At 36.3% G+C, this 19,597-nt stretch overlaps 1 long non-coding RNA gene across 1 annotated transcript in view; it reads left to right on the top strand.

The window, feature by feature from the left end:
* Positions 1 to 579: 579 nt before the first annotated feature.
* Positions 580 to 19,597, top strand: part of LOC138923468 (uncharacterized) — a 35,228-nt gene continuing 16,210 nt past the window's right edge. Inside the window, exon 1 of the long non-coding RNA XR_011437114.1 lies at positions 580 to 707. This is a non-coding gene — a long non-coding RNA (uncharacterized lncRNA). The remainder of the gene's footprint in view (positions 708 to 19,597) is intronic.

Below are 19,597 nucleotides of genomic sequence, written 5' to 3'. Positions count from 1 at the left end.
GCTCTTCTGTAAACAGTAAACATAAAATTGAGAAATATTTTGAGACCCAAAGCCTCAGTGATATGCATCCTTAAGTCAAATACCATATCATGGGCATAGCCGTTAAAACACATACTCAAGGGAAAGCACAAATTACAAGCATGATGTAATCCTTCGTTAAAATCACTGAATAGATCATTTCATGTATTTTATTTGTTATTACATGACCTCTGGAAAATCCTTTTAGTTGAGTAAAATATCTTAGAAAAAATTAACCCTAGAGTATGATCCAATGAAAGCCAGATACACTGAAAATATCTGTAATTAGTCTAAGGAGAAAAGCTTGTCTCAAAAATAACTATTTTGTATGGCTATTAGGATATAAGCTGACTAGCATTAAGTAGGTAAAAAAAAAGTTCAACCTAATTTTTGAAAGATTTGTACTCTTAAAATCACTGGGAGCCTGTATTACAAGGCTTTGTGACTATTCAAATATAAAATGAACTTTTGGCTTCCAACATCTATTCCAAACAAAAACACTGAGAAAACTCTCATCACATGTTGCCTGGGAGACTAATCAAAAGGAAACTTTGCAGAAAGCAAGGCTTAGACTCATGGAGAACAAGGAACCAAGAATTCCTCCCAGTGGACAGAACCAGAGACTAATGGAGGAATATGCTCTACTACCAAGAAGAGGTATCTGCAATGTTTGTCTAGCTGAGTACCAGGTATTTATGGGCCGGTGATTGATTGCTGCATGTCTCTTATTATTCTATTTTCAAACAGTACTGCTTTTTGGTGGATATTCCACCATTTTATGATGGATGCGTGAGCCGGAGGAGTGCCATCATCTAAATATGAAATAGAGATTATCACAAAATGATGGATTTACAGTCTGATGGATAAGATATTGAGGATGTCATCCTGGGGATGTGTTTTCCATGCAGAGGGAAGGGAAATAAATATTTGTGACTAAGAGGGCAGATTGTGTTAATAGATTATTGGGCACAAATATTTACTCCTCCTCCTCCTGCCCCCACGACTGGAGAAGTGTATTTCCTCATTCCACTTTTTTTTAACTTGTCCTAAGACTTAATTTGGCCAAAAGAATGTGATTAGCCATGATACTTGGCAAACTAAAGCATTACATGTGATTGCATGGAATAGCTTAGCCTCATGATTTTGTTTCCATCATGAGAAAGGCTTGACTAGTATAGAAGTAGCTCCTTCAACCTGCGTCCCAGAATGAGCAGACACACGGAGCAGAGACTCAGAGAATTCGTAGTCTATATATGTAATGTGAATAAGAAATAAACTTTTGTTTAAGTTTCTGAGATTTGGGGGTAGTACATTTTACAGCATAAACGTATCATGGTATCTGTCTGTCAGTACATTTCTTATGTTTGGGAAATTTCTCACTAGCTGATTTCCTCCAGTCCAAGGTAGAAGCCAGATGTTCACTCTCTTAGGACCCTTCGCAGCAAAGGCACAGACTTGTGAACTAGTGTCTGCTAAACTAACTAAGCATGTCTACAATGAACTTCAAATCATAAGAAATCAACATGAGGAAACAGGGGCCACATGGGACCCATGTTTACTTGAGAATGGCAGTGGAGGCTTTTAGGGGCAGTGGTGAGAGACAATCAGGCACCCAGTGCCCTGGATACTGATACCAAGAAAGGTTTCTGATCACAGAAGCAGTGACGGGGTTCTTCACTGGCACAGTCCTGCAGTGCATTTTGGACAGAGTTTTTGTGTGGCCTCCAAGCCTGTTCCCTCTGCCCCTCCAAAAGGTCTGTGAGCTATCTAATAAGCTTTAACAGGACATTTCACTGCTTTAATTTGACAGTGTGTTCTAAATTTCTTTCTTTTCTCTCTTTCCTTCTCCTTCCCTCTCTGTCTTCCTTCCTTCCTCCTTCCCTCTCTCCCTACCTCATTCTTTCTCTCTTTCTTTTTCTTTCTTCCTTATGATCCATGAATATATCACTCTCCTTCCTATGTCATGGTTAAACCCTACATCTGAGTTTCTCCATGCTCGGCATATACCGAACTTCTGACAGGTTTTAGAACACTGTATTTTTACAAACTCAAGGCCCTTGCCCATGATGTGCTATTTGCCTGGGCATCTTCTTATAGTTCTGCTTAAGGCTATCTTCTCATCTTTTAAAATTCTAATCTAAATATGTCTTCCATAAGACATTCTCTTTTGATTAACATAAATACCTCTTCCACCTCCCTTTCACCACTCAAAGTTGTAATTCTCACAGAGCATCCTTTTTATCGATTTCTTCCATAAAACCAAAAACTATAACTATTTTGTTATTGGTTTATTTTCTCTTTCCCTGACTAGAATATAAGCTTCTTGACAGCAGAGATCACTTATATGTTGGTCACTATTTTACCTGCATGTCCAGTCAAAATATATATTGCATAGTAGAGACTTGAAAAATTTTGAATGAATGAGTGAATAAATAGATGAGTGGGGATGGGTTAGGGAACTGAGAAGTGTGATGAGCATTTGGAATGGCCATTTTGAATAAAGGCCGAGGAAAATAGCCAAGGATTTCCAAGCAGTGTTTAAAGTCCAGCTGTGGCTGGAGAATATTAACGTGTAAAACATCTACATTTTTATGCTTTTTCTTTCTCTAGGATACCTTGGCAACAAAGTATGCAAGCAAAAACAGGGGCTTGGCCTTCATCCAGCATTAGAGGTTTTTTGTTATGCAGATGAGGTGAAAGGAAGGAATACAAGTGAAAAGGAAGGCATTTTAGAGCGAGGAGTTTAGGTAATTTACTGTACAATACAGACTGGGTAGAGAAGTGAAAGTTGCAAGAGGCTGTTGATAGATTGGAGAAAAAGGAGGAATCAAAAGGAGTGAAGTTCAATCGTAGCACAATTAAGGAAGCCAGAACAGTGGAGGACAGCAGTTATAGTCAACGTACAGTGTATAACAGCGTAAGTTTTCTGAGGCTGAAAAATGACAAGTGATGATAATTTCCAGAATGTAGCCATGTATGTAAGTACTGAAATGAAATAGATGTGAAATTCACGGGAGATTAAGGAAAGGTGGGGATGGGTTTTGGCTGACTCTTTCTTCTAGATTTTGAAATCAGTCAGGATAACTTATGCTATTTTATTTTTTGAAACTCAATCTTTCCGTTACTAAATAATTAATTTTGATTCAATTCAACAGAAATTTTTTAAGCATACAATCTAGACTACAGTTAGGCCTTTAATTATCTCTGTGTGAATTAGGTAAAGGCACCCTTTCCTCTGGGAAGAGCAAACCCTAAACCTGAGTACACCAGTTTGGGAAACAGAGGATGGACTTATTATAGGTCCCACTGCTTCTTTAGGCTTGGTGCTTTTGTGCTTGGCACATCATGCACAAACACACTGTGGCTCCAAACACACTCTATGAAAGAAACTGTCAGGGGAGAGGAAAGGCAAGGCAAGGAATGTTACTGAGTCCCTAATATGTACCAGCCATTGTGCTAAGGTATTAAACATGTTCTCTCTTTTAATTCTCACCATAACTATATACAGACAGAAGTTATTATCTCAATGTTCCAAGTAAGGTAATTGAATTTCAATAAGGTAAGTAATGTGTCCAAGTTCAAACAGTTTTTTTAAATGGTAGAACTATAGTATGAGCCCTTTCAGTTAGCTTTTTTTCTGTTCAGCAAATGGACACCAAAGTACATGTCTTAAAGCAATACATTTTTATTTCTTCATAATTCTATGAGTTGTCTGGGCAGTTCTTCCAGTCTGGATCAGTTTGTTAGGAAGAGATTGAATAGTCTAGGAGACCTCATTTGCATATTTGGGATGAGAGGGGTGCCTGAGAGGACCTGGGATCTCTCTCCATATTGCTCTTCATCATTCAGAAAGTTAACCCCAACTTGTTCACATGGTGGAGGGTTTTTAACAGCAAGAGATGACAACCACTCAGTATGCAAACACTTTTTTAAGACTCTACATCATATTTTGTAATGTCCCATTGAGTAAAGCAAGTCATATGACCAAGGCCAAATAGAGAAACTTTCTCCACCTCTTAATAGGAGGAGAGGCAAAATCGCATTGCAAAAGGCCACACATATGGGGAAGGGAGGAATCTGTGGACTTTTTGGAGTCTGCCATAAGAACCTAACTTCAAACTCAGGCTCTTTCTACCGTATCACATTATTCTCTGACTGTTCCTATTGACTCTAAGATGAAGACAATATTGTCCAAGCCCTTGTGGGACTGTGTAAATAAAAGGAAACTGAAATTTATTTAAAACCCCTACATACTTAGCACCATCCTAGGAACTTCTCATTATCTCTTATTCATATTAGGGAGCTAGTAATCTGGGGAATAATATCTTTCTTCAGGCAGTCTAAAAGTTGTTAAACAGGTTAAATATTGTTTTAGAAACAGAGTACTACAAAATGCAGTTATAAATGGCTATAGAGATATCACGGACCTATAACTTTGATCAAAAATTTCTTTTAGGTCATATTTTTGGATGATAAGCCTTTTCTCCCCAAAATGTGATTACATAATAAAATAGAGTTAATTTTAGGCTGTAAAATATGGCCACCATTACAACCACAAAATATTCTGAGAAAAAATATGCAGACATGCATATATAATACATAGCATTTGACCAACTACCTATAAACAAATTTGTTATGTATAGATGGGTGAATACCATAATATTTTCAAAAATTCTGTCAGTATGGACTTGATGGATCTGAGGAACACAATCAGTTTGATTTCATCATCATTGTTGTTAGCACTGTTTATACCAAGTGCCAATCACTGATTTAGATGCCTTCCACAGATTCCCTCCCTTACTCCTCACAATATCACGCAGTAGGTAATGTAATTATTCAATTTATGGATAGGAAAATCTCTGAGGGACAGGGAGTTTAAGTAACTTGCCCACAGTCCCAAAGTTAGCTAAATGGTGGTGCTAAGGTTTTAGTCCAGTAGTTGCACTTCAGAGTTTGAACATTTAACTAACAGATTTATTGTGCTTCCATTTACATCAACTCTTTTTATGATTAATTCCTTAATAGTCACATTAACCACGTCGACACCCACTAAACCTTTAAGATAGCCCACGTTCTTTGCTGATATACTCTCAGGGCCAAAAATAAAGATTACTAACTCAAAGAGATTACTGTTGCTCTTTTCACTCTATTTGTAAAGGAAAATTCAGAATTGTATTTGGAGCATTCTTGACATGCTCTCAAATTCCATTCTGCTCTCCTTCTTTTGGGGGATATTTGAAAGCTCATCGATGCTTTTCATCTGGATACAAATTAGGTTCCACTAATAAGATGTACTTTTGTGAGTTTTGGAAGGTGACAATAAGGCAGAATTCTTCTTCCTGAGGTACTTGGTTGCTCGAGGAAAAGTTTGCAAGTGTGCCGACGTGTGGCACCTTCATTCCTGCATCCATGCTCTTGTGTCTATGTTGAAGCGGTGACTGTGCTGAACGCTCAATCAGACATAGGAATCCACACACTGTAGCTTTGGTTGCCTATTCTTCTGTGTTTGAGATGTGGCTGTGATGGCAGTGGGGGGCAGCAGCAGCTTCTTGCTTCTTGACTATCTCCAGCAGCCACCTCAGGGGCGACAACTTCCATAATAATAAAATAACTACAGCAAAAGTACATGAAAAGCAAAATTCCAAACTAAATGTGTAGAGTGCGCTCATATGGGGGAAATCTATAATATACGCAAATATGGGAGAATCCATTCTTCAGAAAATAGAAATGTATAATCACTCAGAGTGTTGCTTTGAGAATTAATTTTTCTCTTTGGACATACAGTATGTTGCAGATGATTTTATTTGTTTTTTCCAAAACTGTGTCCAAAATATATTATCATTTGAAAATATTATTACCCAGTTATTGTGTGATGGTTGCATCACATTTTAGAGTCTAATCTGCTCTGTAATCCATAGTTTACTTCCTTATTTTCATAATATTTGTATCTGATTGAATGGATCAGCTACTATTCCTCCAGGGATCTCTTTACTGTGGTTATTTTTATCAGATATATATAGAAGATTATTGTTGGGAAGACTGTCCAATCCAGTTTTACAGGTGATTAAACTGAGGTTGAGAGTTTAAGAGACTTTCTCCAATAAACACTTTTATTTAGTGTCAAACTAGGAACTCTGACCAGAACTGTTGAGTAAAATATTCTTTATACTGCCCCAACTACTAACGACAAGGAGAAAATCACAGGAAATAAAGGAAAGAGAAAATGAGATTAGAGACATAGCTGTTAATTAGGAATGCATTCCAGAATCTCTCAAGTAAATTTCTTTTCCAACATCTGTGTAACCCAGCATACTCCAGCATGGCTGAATTTGGGTCTCTGGAAGTTGAGATGTCAAGGTGACGCACTTGGGCATGGCCGCTTAATAAATCCTGGACGAGGGAAGGGTACTGCGGTAAGGGTCAATGTATAAGTCACTCCTGAAACACTCTGTTTAAACTTCATTCTCAGCCCTCATCACTATTACTGGACACAGCATGTGACATTCACCTTCTTGAAATTCTTCCCTCTCTTGGTTTCTCAGACTTGTTTCCCCTTTCTATTTCTTGACTGCACTGCTTGAGTCTCCTGTGTGGACCCTCTTTCCTCTAACTACCTTTTAACTGTTGGTGTCCTCCTGTACGATTAGAGCGGAGGTTCTCAACTGGGGGCAATTTGGCAATGTCTGGATGCATTGCTCATTGTCACGCCTAGGGGTGCACTACAAGCATCTAGTGAGTAGAGTCTGAGAGTGATGCTAAATATCCTACAATGCACACGACAGCCCCCAAAACAAATGATTATCTTGCCAGTAATGGCAATAGTGACAAAGTTGGGACAACTTGAATTAGAAGAATATAATATTTGTGTGCTCAGGACTGTTTTCCACTAATGCAAAGTAAGTATGAAAGGCAACACTTGTGTGGGATGTGATCTTCAAAAAGTTTTTTCTTTTAATTAATGAAGCAATAACTGTAAATGCTTTAACCGCTGTGGCACACACGCGAGGACAGGAATTGCTTCTCATTCGTCTTCATATCTACAGAATTTAGAATAGTAACTCCTAAAAAAGTTTGTTCAACTTTTAAAATAGCCTGAAGACATGGAAATTAGGGGAGTTAATTTACCAAAATGACTATGGCTCCATTAAACAGGTTCATCTAGAAGGTAAATAATGAAAGCAACTAATATCAAGTTCATGCCTTTCAAACTTTTGAGAGAGGACAATAAATTCACTGAAACAACCAGGCTAAATAGTTGTAAAATGAACTTATTGCAGAAATCTGCAAATCATATCACATCTTCAAGAAAGACCAGCTCTGATCTTTGATTCCCTCATCCGTGCTCATGAGGAGGAGCTGAGCAGAGAAGGCCCTTAGTAACAAGCTACTTTCAAGCATACTTCAGCCTTGTTTTTTCACCTCATGGAGGAAAAGAAAAGGATATATTCTTGTGAACCTTGTGTTAGATGATGGATGCATGGTGATTAAATTATGACTGACCTGAATTCACTAATGCTGTTTATCAGGCTCTACAGTAAGAGAACAGAACTCTTTTAATTGAAATGGATTTTATTTCAATTTCATAATGCCTAACATCGAATGAGAGAGATGAGAACAGTGAGAAGAAATTTCATTTCTCATTATCTCAGTGATTACCAGCTGCTAATGTTTTATTTTACTAAATTAGATACTTTATTAAATAGATAAGAAGAACCAAAGAAGAAGTAACATGATGAAAAATGTAGAATTATATACAATGCTTGTTATTTCTGTAGAGTGTGTTGATTTGGCTTCATACACCAAAAAAAAAGATTTAATGCTTGGACCGTTCTAAAACCTAAAAGGCCTTATCTCATGCTTAGCTAATTATTTTGACAGGGGTCTAACTGATGTGTGCTTTCCCATGCAAATGAGTTTGTGGCAAACAAGATGACTACCATCTACATAAACACTCCATAACTAATTCTTCTCTCCACAGAGAGATTAAGTAGTGAAAGTTAGCAATTAGAATTCAGGGACAATGTTTTCCTCTGCAATTGATTAGTGTACAGAATGTTCATCTAGTAGAAAGGCTATAAACTGTTCCACCAATTATTTCCCTTTTGGAATCCTAGACTACTCTGTCCTGTATGTATGTAATTCTGTATTGTTTTTCTCTTAAATGTCTACTCTTTTTGACACATTCTCCTCTTTAGATTTTCAAGTAAAATTTTAAACTTGGTCCTCTTTTCCTTATAATCCTTTTTTCTTTTCTTTCTTCGTCGTTTTTTGTTTGTTCTCACACACCCTTAAGTGAGTGTTGTCAAAGCCTCTGTCCCTGGTTCTCAGTTTTGATCAGAGATATCATTATTCCCTAAACTAGCTTAAAATCTTTATATCGTTCAATTTCCCTTCTTTATATATTCAAACACTTATTTCTTTTCATTTTCCTTAGTAATGTTTCCATTTTTTCATTCTTTTGCAGCTACCCTGTTTCATACACTCATAAATTTGTGCTGAGAATTTTGAGTGTTCGTTTGTTTTCTTTTTTATTTCTATTCCTGTATTTTGAGTCCATTTCATTCATCACCTCAAGCAAGTTTTTCAGAAACCCATCTACTTTCACCGTATGACCTCTTGGCTCAAAATCATCAATTGAGGGATCAGCCCGGTGGAGTAGTGGTTAAGTTCGTGCACTCCACTTTGGCAGCCTGGGATGTGTGGATTTGGAGCCTGGGTGTGGATCTACACACCACTCACAGAGCCATGCTACGGTGGCATTTCACATACAAAATAGAGGAAGGTGGGAACAGATGTTAGCTCAGTGACAATTGTCCTCAAGCAAAAAGAGGAAGATTGGCAATAGATGTTAGCCTAGGGCCAATCTTCCTCAACAACAAAAAAAATCGTCAGTTGATTCCATATTTCTCTGGATCAAACCCTGCCTATTTGAGGAATTTGATAGTATCCATAACCCTCTTAATTCATCTCTCTTATTTGATCCTTGTTAGTCCCCAATGAGCTTTTCAAAATTTACTTACCAAATTTGTGCCTTTTCACTTTATTCAAGCTTTTTTCTAGTCTTGTAATAGTCTTTTTTGTCCATTTCATTTAACTGGTTGTAACCTATCTTTCAGGGTCCAGCACAGGTTGTGCTTTATTTCCACACTCAAGTCCTGTGATGTCTCCGCCTTGGAACACAGAGGATCACTTGGTTGTGGGATATTTTCAGATACTTTGCAGAGTCTGATAGAAATTTTTAGATTTATGCTTTTTGCCTCACTATACTGATGACTTTTGAACATACATATATAGTTTCTGTTTATGTAAATATTTGTTATATTTACTTACAAAATGGTTTATGGAGATTAATTTTGACAAAGGTTACGTGAATTAGGAAAGCGATGTAGGAAAGAATATAATTATAGCAAAGACCTAGTTTGCTTCTGTGATGTTAATTTTATGTGTCAACTTGGCTGAGTCATGGAATGCCCAGATACTGGGTTAAACATCGTTCTGGGTGTTTTTGTGTGAGATTAACATTTATATCCATAGACTGAATACAGCAGCTTGACCACGCTAATGTGAATGGGCCTCATCCCATCAGTTGAAGTCCTGAATAGAACAAAAAGGCTGGCCCTCCCCAAGAAAGAATTTCTCCTACCTGACTGCCTTTGAGCTGGAACATTGGCTTTTTCCTGCCTTCAGAATTGAACGGAAACATTGCTACTTTCTGGATCTCAAGCCCACTGGCTTGGTCGGGAAACATGCAATCAGCTCACCTGCTCTCAGGGCTTTGGACTCAGACTGGAGCGAAACTATTGGCTCTCCTGGTTCTCCAGCTTGCCTACTCATCCTGTAGATCTTAGGACTTGTGTTCCTCCATAATCACATGAGCCAATTCCTTATAATAAATATCTTCATATATATGTAACACAGTGGTTCTGTTTCTCCAGAGAACCGTGACTGATACAGATTGGCCTTGCCTATCTGCCTTTGCATGGCTAGCTCCTAACCTATGAATAGGGTAGGAGGAAAAAGAAGAAGGTAAGACACTGGGCCTACCCACTGGGGCAAATAGGCTCTAGGAAGACGAAAGCAGCAGCAGGTTCTAACCTTGTTTTGTCACTGATTGGTTGCATGGCCTTGAGTAAATCAAATAAGATCTCCGAGTTTGAGGTTTTTTCATATGCAAAATAATGACACATCTGCCTTCTGAGCTCCCAGAATGGTTCTGTATAAAGAAGATATTTCATATGCAAACACTTTGATGACTGTTAAATATTAACAAATAACAAGTATTATTGCTATTACAATTTTTAATAAAGACATTTCACCCATTGCAGTACATAAAAAAGCTTCTCAAAACCCGAAATTGTCAAACATGTCAATGGTATGTCAGAATTTTGACAAAAACAAAGAAATATCTCATTCCTATTTCTCATGGCTACCACAGGGGAAGTTGGAAAGATATTTCAAAGCTAAACTTTCTAGCAGCCAGATGGATTAACATAGTATCTCAAATAGCATTAGGCAAGTTCTGAACTATGCTGGGATACACTGCATATGAGGAGACACATTAGCCAACCAATGTATTTTAGGTTAAAATTCTCACTGGGATCATAATTTAAATGAAAGCTTTGTACTTAGAGGGAAAAGTAGAAAAAAAAAAATACACACACAAAGCATAGTACTGTGTCCTTTCCTTACAACAAAATTGAAAAGTACTAATGCATGCTAGTTTTAGTGTAATAATTACATGCACCAGATATTTTAAACTATTCACAAAGCAACATATGGCTTAGCTGTTCAGCTGCAGTGAAAATGTGGATTTTTAAGAATAAAAATGAGTTTGAAAAGCAGCAGGCAACAGTAATCTCAAATCCCCTGTATGCCCGTAAAGTGGAGAAACCATCTGCACAGCGAGCAAGCCGATGACCTTGGATTAATTCTAGCAATGTCATTACCCAATTAGTGGAGGAAGGAAAGATACTTGGGAGTTACAATTACAGATCCATTAAAATTATGCAGTGCTTTTATTCTCAAATATTTATTAAATCACATCTGTCTAATAATCATTATATGATGATTTTTTTTTCACATGAAGGAGACTTAGTTTGCTAGGTAAAACAATGAGCCAGCCCTGAATAATACAATGCTACTTGAGCATACTTCAAGTATGTCTGTGCTGAAAAAATAAAATGATGATATCTCCATTTTAATATCATGGCTTCTTGGATGGTAACGGCTCCTTTTGTTAGGATAATCTCCTGAGTTATAATAAATTGTTTTTAACCAGAGGAAAATATAAATATGCATGCCAAAGTAGGTAGTAATTTCATGTTTTCCTGCTCTATTTGTTCTTATGTTATAGAGGCCCTACTGTGCCTCTAGGAGTCATGTGAAAGAAATTAATAATTCTTGGGCAATAAGCACAGTTTCATCTTTTGTTAGTTGTTACTGTTTTGTTAAATGGAAATTTAAGTTTTGTAGTGGTCTTAAGACAGAAAGTTTCTATGTAACTATCTATTCTCACCATTTAATTTGAGAGGGCTTTTGACAAACGTGATTTGTGTGGCAAATCTTATATGAGGAGGGAAATGTATATTTGTGACATTTATGGACACAATGTAGATCAATATGTTAAAATTAACACTATATACAAATGCTAAGCAATGTTAATTATTCTCTGAGTAGAAAGACAACATTAGAAGTAAACTGTAAAAAATCTTGTGGTTTAACACTATGCATAAAAACATTGCATGACAATTGTTGTTAGGCTCTATTTATGATTTATGTAGGAATATTTTCTCTTCATATTATATTGTTGTTAGATGAGACAAATAATTAGCATTAACTTTTTAATGCATTTATTTGGCTTTACTCTATGATTACCTTTAGTTGAAGAGCAAGAGTGGCTTTAAAACACAAGTATTTAATTACTCATTCATTCAAAAACTTTTTATTGAGTGCCTACGTCATTGCAGTCATAGTTCTACATGTCGTAGATACAGCTGAGAACAACAGAGAAGAGAAGAAGCAAAGGAGGAGAGCCAAGAAGATTGGTATGCCAGAAGACAAGTGAAGAAATGTTTTCAGAAAGAGGGAGTGATGAAATTATCAAGTGGTGTTGATAGGCCTGGTAAAGTGAGCACTGAGGTTTACTGCAGGACTTAGTACAGAGGAGGTTATTAGTGACCTTGACAACAGTCATTTTAGGGGAATAGTGGTGGCATGAGAAGCGTGGAGAGAGTTCAAGAGAAAATTGAAGATCAGGAAGTAGAAACAATGAGTATTGACAACTTCTTTGAAGATTTCATTGTTAGAGGAGTGTCTTGGTCTGTTTGGGTTGCTGTCACAAATAACCAAAGACTGGGTGGCTTATAAACAACGGAAATGTATTTCTCAAAATTTTGGAGGCTGGAAGTCTGAGATCAGGGTGCCAGAATGGGTAGGTTCTGATAAGAGTTCGTTTTATAGTTGCAAACTGCTGAATTTCTGTTATATCCTCATATGACAGAAAGACTCAAGAGAGCTTTCTGTCCTCTTTTTATAAGGACACTAATCCCATTATGAGGGCTCAATCCTCAGGATTTAATCACCTCCCAAAGGCCCCACCTCCAAATACCATCACACTGGGGATTAGATTTTAACATATGGATTGGCAGTGGGGGTGTGGAGAGGGCAGGGGCTGATAAACATTTAGGCTACAACAGTGAGAAAGGAAAGAAAGAACAGTATCTGCAGAAGGATACGAGATTGGGGAGAGTTTGTTGGTTGGTTTTAAGATGGGAGGTGTTAAAGCACAACTTATCCAGATATGAAGCCAAAGACAGTGATAAAGTAGAAAGCTCAGAATTGTAAGAGCAATGTCCCTGAGTTTGCTCTTACGATCCAAGTCATACATGGAGACAATTGCTGATTGCATCTAGAGTTCAGAAAGAGTGTGTGAGCCATATTGGTTCATTGACTGATGTGATGTTTGGCATGACAAGGAAGATCTCTGATTGCTTTTTTTATTCTTTTCATTGAAATAATTATAATGGCATCATCTGAGAGTAAATGAAGTGTATAAATAAGTTATTGAATAAATGAATACTAAATTAGGGAGAGGTGTCAAAAATAATGCAATAAATTCAGAAAATACAAATTAAAGAGCTATAAGATGAGCCATAGGGCCAATCTTCCTCACCAAAAAAGAAAAAAGAAACAAAGAAAGAAAAAGAAAAAAGAGATGAGCTATGTATAAACTGCTGATAAATGCAAAGCAAGAATATTATCAATTGAATTAAAATGTAATGCTTATAAACATAATAGACTTTATGTGGAATTCAAACCAAATCAAAGTTCAAATGACTAGTTTATTAGTCTCTGATAGACAACAATAATTGCAATGTTCACTATGCTGACTCATTGACATATTGCAAGATTCTCAAGAGCTTTCTGAGTCAATAAGGATAGTTCTGTACAATTTAACGTTGTGTATTTTATTATATTTTTAATTTGGTAAATCCAGGACTATCAATTCTCTCTTATTCAAGGCTGTCTGGAAGAGTTAGTATTCAGAAATAAGGCATGATCATTCTAGTTAATTTTCAGTTGTCTCCCAGGAGAAGGTGAATTTCAAATAAGGCAAAGTTCAATCTTAAACTTCCAAATCACTCAACTTATATTATAATTAGGATTTATGTTGTAATTATTTATTATAATTATTAAATGATAAATATATAATTATAATTATGAATCACATTATAAATATAGTATTCTCTGAAAAAAGAAATTTTGTCAATTAAAAAAATAGCAACATAGATAAAAGCAACAAAAAATACCGGGAACCCTCATAAAAAGACAATTTTGCCACAATTTTATTAACATATTGGTGTGATAGTAACATTGGAATGTATTGTCCGTTACAAGAGATTTTCACATATTGAGGTATATGGGGTAACTATTCAAGTTCAAAATTGATTCAGCTTGAACTAGAAAGCCTGACTTATGGCCTATCAAACATACCTTGTACATCTGCTTATCCATTAAAGTAAGGAATCTCTCTTGAGAAAAAGAATGCATACTTCCCCTCCTACACCCTACTGGTAACACTCTATTGGTAACGCCCAGATTAGTCCCTTTCCTGGCCTCATGGTCATGTTGACCTGCTAATTTGCAACTGAATACCTCTTTGAAAATGTATCCTGGGTGTGTTTAATGTATCTTCTTCATTCTAGAAAGATATAAAACTGTACTGAAACTCATGCTTCTCTGGAACACCTTCTAAGGCGTTCCCGGGTTATAATCCTCACTTTGCCTCATAATAAACTCACCTGAATTTTTATTCATAGGTTGTTTATGGATTATTTGCATCGACATCTGTGTAAGGCCACTGTGTGCCTTTCTATTTCAGTTTTTTTTCTTTAAATCTTAGCAATTTGGAGCCTCAAACTTTATCCTGTGACACCTCAACCTAATAAATCTGTGGCTTTTTTTTTGAAGTTTTAGCTACTCCATGAACTTCAGACATAGGAATGGCCTCAGGGGAAAATCTGTATAAACATGGATCTAATCCAATGCAGTTCCTTTCTTTCAAGAGTCAAATTGTCTCCAATTTCTGTCTGATTTTGATCACTCTACAGTGACTTTTATACTTTGTCCAGAGGTTATACTTGCTATCTGTGCAAAAGCAAGTCCAGTAAAAGCTACTCCACAAATACCAGTCTTTCTTTTTTATGATAATGATTAGCAGTATCTCTATTGTCATTTGTATTTACTAGCACATGCTAAAATTTGAAGATTGTGTCTATAAACTAGTATACATGATATGGAAAAGATACATATATATGTTTTTTTGGTTAGGAAGATTGTCCCTGAGCTAGCATCTGTACCAATCTGCCTCTATTTTGTATGTGGGTCACTGCCACAGCATGGTTTGATGAGTGATACATAGGTCTGCACCTGGGATCCAAACCTCCAAACCCTAGGCTGCCGAAGCAGAGTGTGCAAACTTAACCACTACACCACCGGGCTGGCCCCTGGAAAAGATATTTTTTAAAACAATAAGGTGCTACCTGATATGCATGGAGATATCTTAGATTATATTAAATATGGTAGGTAATTTAAGATAAATACATTTTTATTTAAGTAAAATTTAGTTTAGTAATACAAATAAAGTCCATCAGGCAAGTACACCATTAGGAGAAACTAGTGATTTATTATTGGGTTGATTTTTCTTTCAAGTATTCATTTGTAAAATCTAAAAGGAAAATCCAACCATAATTGTTTAAATAAGAGCATCAATTACAACAGGAAGTAAACTTTGAGAACTCACAAAACGTGATATAGATGTTGTCTCCAATTACGTAAGCTATGCAAAATAAAGTTAGATGAAGGAAATAAAATCTTTCACCAAAAGTACATGGTAGTAAACAAAAATAGTCTTGAAAACTTCAAAAATCTTCAAGAAAGGAGGATTTGAAAATTAGAATTGTGAGGAAATTTGAAGTGAGATCTATTTATTAGCATAAAGTATTGTTTATAGTCATTCATGGTAGTAATTCAAGTCATTTTTGAATTTTATTCTTTTAAATTTATTTTTCACTCTACATAATTTAGTCACAGAGTTTTAAACTAAGGTTACTTTGGTCTTCTGAATAATCCAATTTTCTCATTTCAGCACTTCCTGATCTTTCTTTATTTCTGGGCTCCAAGAACTCCTTCCAGGTCCTCCACTACTGGGTATAGTCCACTCTCAGATTGCATTTGCTGGTCATCCAGAGTAGATCTTTTTTCACTCTAAGCTGAACAAACTGATATAAGTTCCCAACCTCACTGGCAGGATCAACTATATAATATTATTTTTCTTATTTTATAAAGTGAAGTTCAAGGCATAGAACCTTCACAGTTGGTGGTTAAATGTGAGTATTGAATGAGTTGGTCTAATCTTGCACATTATGTCTATAGCACTGCGCTGTTATACCAATAGTCCCTCCAGCTGAGCTTGGAAATGTGAGATCCTCACAGCAAGCAGTGTTTACCCTTCACCGCTGTGAAGTTCACTCTTTGCCTAAAACTTCTACAGCACCCCAAGTTGCAGGTGTAAAATATAACTCTTTCATCGTATTTCCTCCTATGTTGTGTCTACTTTGCCATTTTGACAGCCAAAAGCCCCACAAAAGAGTTAAAGGGCAGAATTTCAAAAGGTTTCAGAGGAACTATGTCCCCCTTCCCAATCTCGACGCAGCTTTTATTGTGCATCTGGGGCTTTTGAGATTCGATTCTGTAAAGCTCTGGTACACATTTTCTTCTGAGTTGTACTCTGCCACATGCTGTCAATTGACTCTTCTATACCAAGCAGGAAGAAAACAGTTCCTGGTTCCTTCTGGTATGGTATTAACCTTTTATGACTTAAATACTCACAAGCCTGGGTATAGCAGACAAAGTTCACTGCTGTTATATTCCAGATCACACGTGTACTTAATTTTTATGTCAAACAGCTGGAATTGGAGCAGAACAAACAAGATATTGGGGATGTTTTCAGGGTCAGTGTTGCACTGGCAATGATTTCTTGAAGGAAAAGTAAGGAGTTTGAATATGGGATGCATTTTTTTTCCATGTTGAAATTTATTGAAGAAAACTAACATGGAACTAAGTCCAGATTGTTATTCAACAAGCATGTAATTCAACTCTACTATGTGCCAGGAAATCTGGTACATACTGAATAAAAGATAGTTAGAAGACAGCATATCTTGAATATCCTTACAGGTATTAATTTCTAATACAGTTTAGAAGTTTGAGTCATAGGGTGAGAAAAAAATCCTTTACTATTATTCTGACTAGACACATCCAGTCCCTTTATTCCTAGAGGACCTCCTGCCCTGAGCATGAGAGCTGAAGCTTCCAACGTACAGAACACCTCCCAGGCGCTTTTAGTCTTTCAATTTGTCAAAGGATGTGATTGTTGATGTGTAAGAGAGTTTGTTCTTGGATTTTATATATTGGAATATCGTATGGTTTTCTAGGAAGATTAGCCCTGAGCTAACATCCACCACCAATCCTCCTCTTTTTGCTGAGGAAGATTGGCTCTGAGCTAACATCTGTGCCCATCTTCCTCTACTTTATATGTGGAACACCTGCCACGCTGTGGCTTGATAAGCAGTGCATACGTCCACACCCAGGATCTGAACAAGTGAACCCTGGGCCTGCCGAAGTGGAGCACTCCATCTTAAACTCTATGCCACCAGGCTGACCCCAAGGAATATCATGTTTTTAAACCCACTTTATCCATTTTTCCTATGTTAGTTTTTTTAATGTCTTTTAAAGCTTTCTCTTTTTTTCACATTTATGGCATCAGGAGTCATAATATGACGAAATAGTAAATAGAAATATCCCTAAAATTAGGGAATGTAAGTTATTTCATTTCCCCTTGAAATTGGTTCTGCAGTAAGTCATGAGGAAATAGTAAATTCCTCAATGAAATCCTTAAATTTTAAATCAGAACACAAAGAAACTGAGAGTGTTTTAAAAAAAATCGCTGAGTTGGAAAATTCTAAAAACAAAACAAAACAAAAAATCAAAAAGATTAAAGGTTACTGTCCCCAAACTAGGTGGACAAAAAATAAGTTTAACCCTAAGAAAACATCAGAACTATTTTCTTTATTGTGTGTCAAAAACAATTCCCTTTCTTTCTGAGCAAATACATTAGCTATGCAACGCATTACTTTAACAATTTGAAAGCAGTTCACAATAGATAAGGAGATGGAAATGGGTGGATAATCTCATCTGGAGAAGAAATCCACAGTGTAACTCTTCTAATTTCACATAATACTCAGGGAAAGACACAACAGAAGAATCATAATCATATCACTGCTCCTTTCCTTTGGCCTGTACTTTACATAAACCTCAACAAATTGATTTTTCTACCGTCAGCTCAGGGCTTCCAACAGATAATTTTATGTTGTAGGCTTTATTAATGTTCTTCTTAAAATAAGAATTAAATAAGAGTTGACTAGAATTGGGATTATGCACAGCAGGGCTTTTATGAAATAAATGGTGATTTTTATCTCTGTATCTTCATCAATTAAAACAAAAAGCAGAATCAAGAAGAGACAGAAAGGCTTTAACTAGAGTGATGGTACTCAAAACTTTTCCCTTTAGGACTCTTTTATAGTCTTAAAAAATTGTTGAGTACCCTAGAAAGTTTTTATTCTCATAAGTTATATCTACCGATATTTATTGTGTTGGAAATTAAAACCAAATTTTAACATAAGAATAACAGTAAGTTCATTATGATAGCATAAAAAGATATTTTAAATAAAATAACTACAATTTTCAAAATAAAAAATAATTAGTGATAAAATTACGTTAAAGAATATTTTATGGCCTGGTTGCATAGTGGTTAAGTTCACGCACTCCACTTGGCAGTCTGGGGTTCGGGGGTTTGGAACCTGGGCACAGACCTACACGCTGCTCATGAAGCCATGATGTGGCAGCATCCTACACACAAAATAGAGGAAGATTGGCACAGATGTTAGCTCAGGGACAATCTTCCTCACCAAAAAAAAACATTTTTAATGTCTGGTGTATTTAAAGAAAAATGGATTTTTCTGTCTGTGGATTCAACCTTATACAATGAGTTATTTCAATTGCAGAACACGAAGAAAGTGTGACTTTACACAGATATGTAGTTGGAAAGAAGAAAAGTATTTTAATAGCCTCTTCAGACATTTTAAAATATTCTTCTTTGATTTTGCATCAAAACTCAACATGTAGTAATTTCTTAAAGGTCAATTTCTATAGAAAATATTAAACAATAACAATGAAGTTTTGTACATTGTTACCTTAAAGTCCACTGTCTGTCTCACATTTTGATTGCATCATTTCCCCATGCATTATTTTGTAACATCATACCTTGGTCATTTGGTAAATATTCGTTCACCGAATTATGGACATCTTCCAAATGTTGGCACATTTCATTACATAAGTGAAAGATCAAGATAACACCTTCATTAACATCACCTCTGTATTTATCAGAAAATTCTCTACCTATTGGGAATTTTTAAGCTCATGGAAGGGGTAGACATTTTTCCAGATTCAGTTTTTTCCTTGCAGTGTTGGCAACATACCTGTCAACCACTTTCTTTGACATGGCAGGCTCACTTTGTTCATTTTCAAGAAAATGTCTGCCCAACACCCAAGTCTGAATAGCCATGGATTGTGTGTCAGTCATCTTTTCAACAACGATGTTACAAGAAAAAACATGCTTGCCTTTGGCTCAAACAGTCGCACAAGTACACAAATTGTTGTACAAGTCTTCTGTGAGACAACTATTATCCTTTACTATATGACAGAAAATTTTACGTGTAATTCTCATATCATTGTACAGAAAATTAAAAAGGTGCACAGGTTTCCCCTGCTCTCCAAAGGTAAAGCGTTCCTATGAAATCTTTCAAATGCCAAAATGATGTAAAAGGAAGAAGCAATTACTTTAGGACACATCTTCCTAATGGATTCTTCAAAATAAATCAAGATAAAGCCCAGATGCCCACAGACACAGTTCAAAGCTGTGGCAGCTTGATGCTGAGTGTAGTTCCCGGGGAAGGAGCTCGGG

This window comes from Equus caballus, chromosome 3 (genome assembly GCF_041296265.1).
Source record: "Equus caballus isolate H_3958 breed thoroughbred chromosome 3, TB-T2T, whole genome shotgun sequence".
In the NCBI taxonomy this organism is placed as follows: Eukaryota; Metazoa; Chordata; class Mammalia; order Perissodactyla; family Equidae; genus Equus; species Equus caballus.
This window is presented reverse-complemented; position numbering and strand designations above follow the sequence as displayed.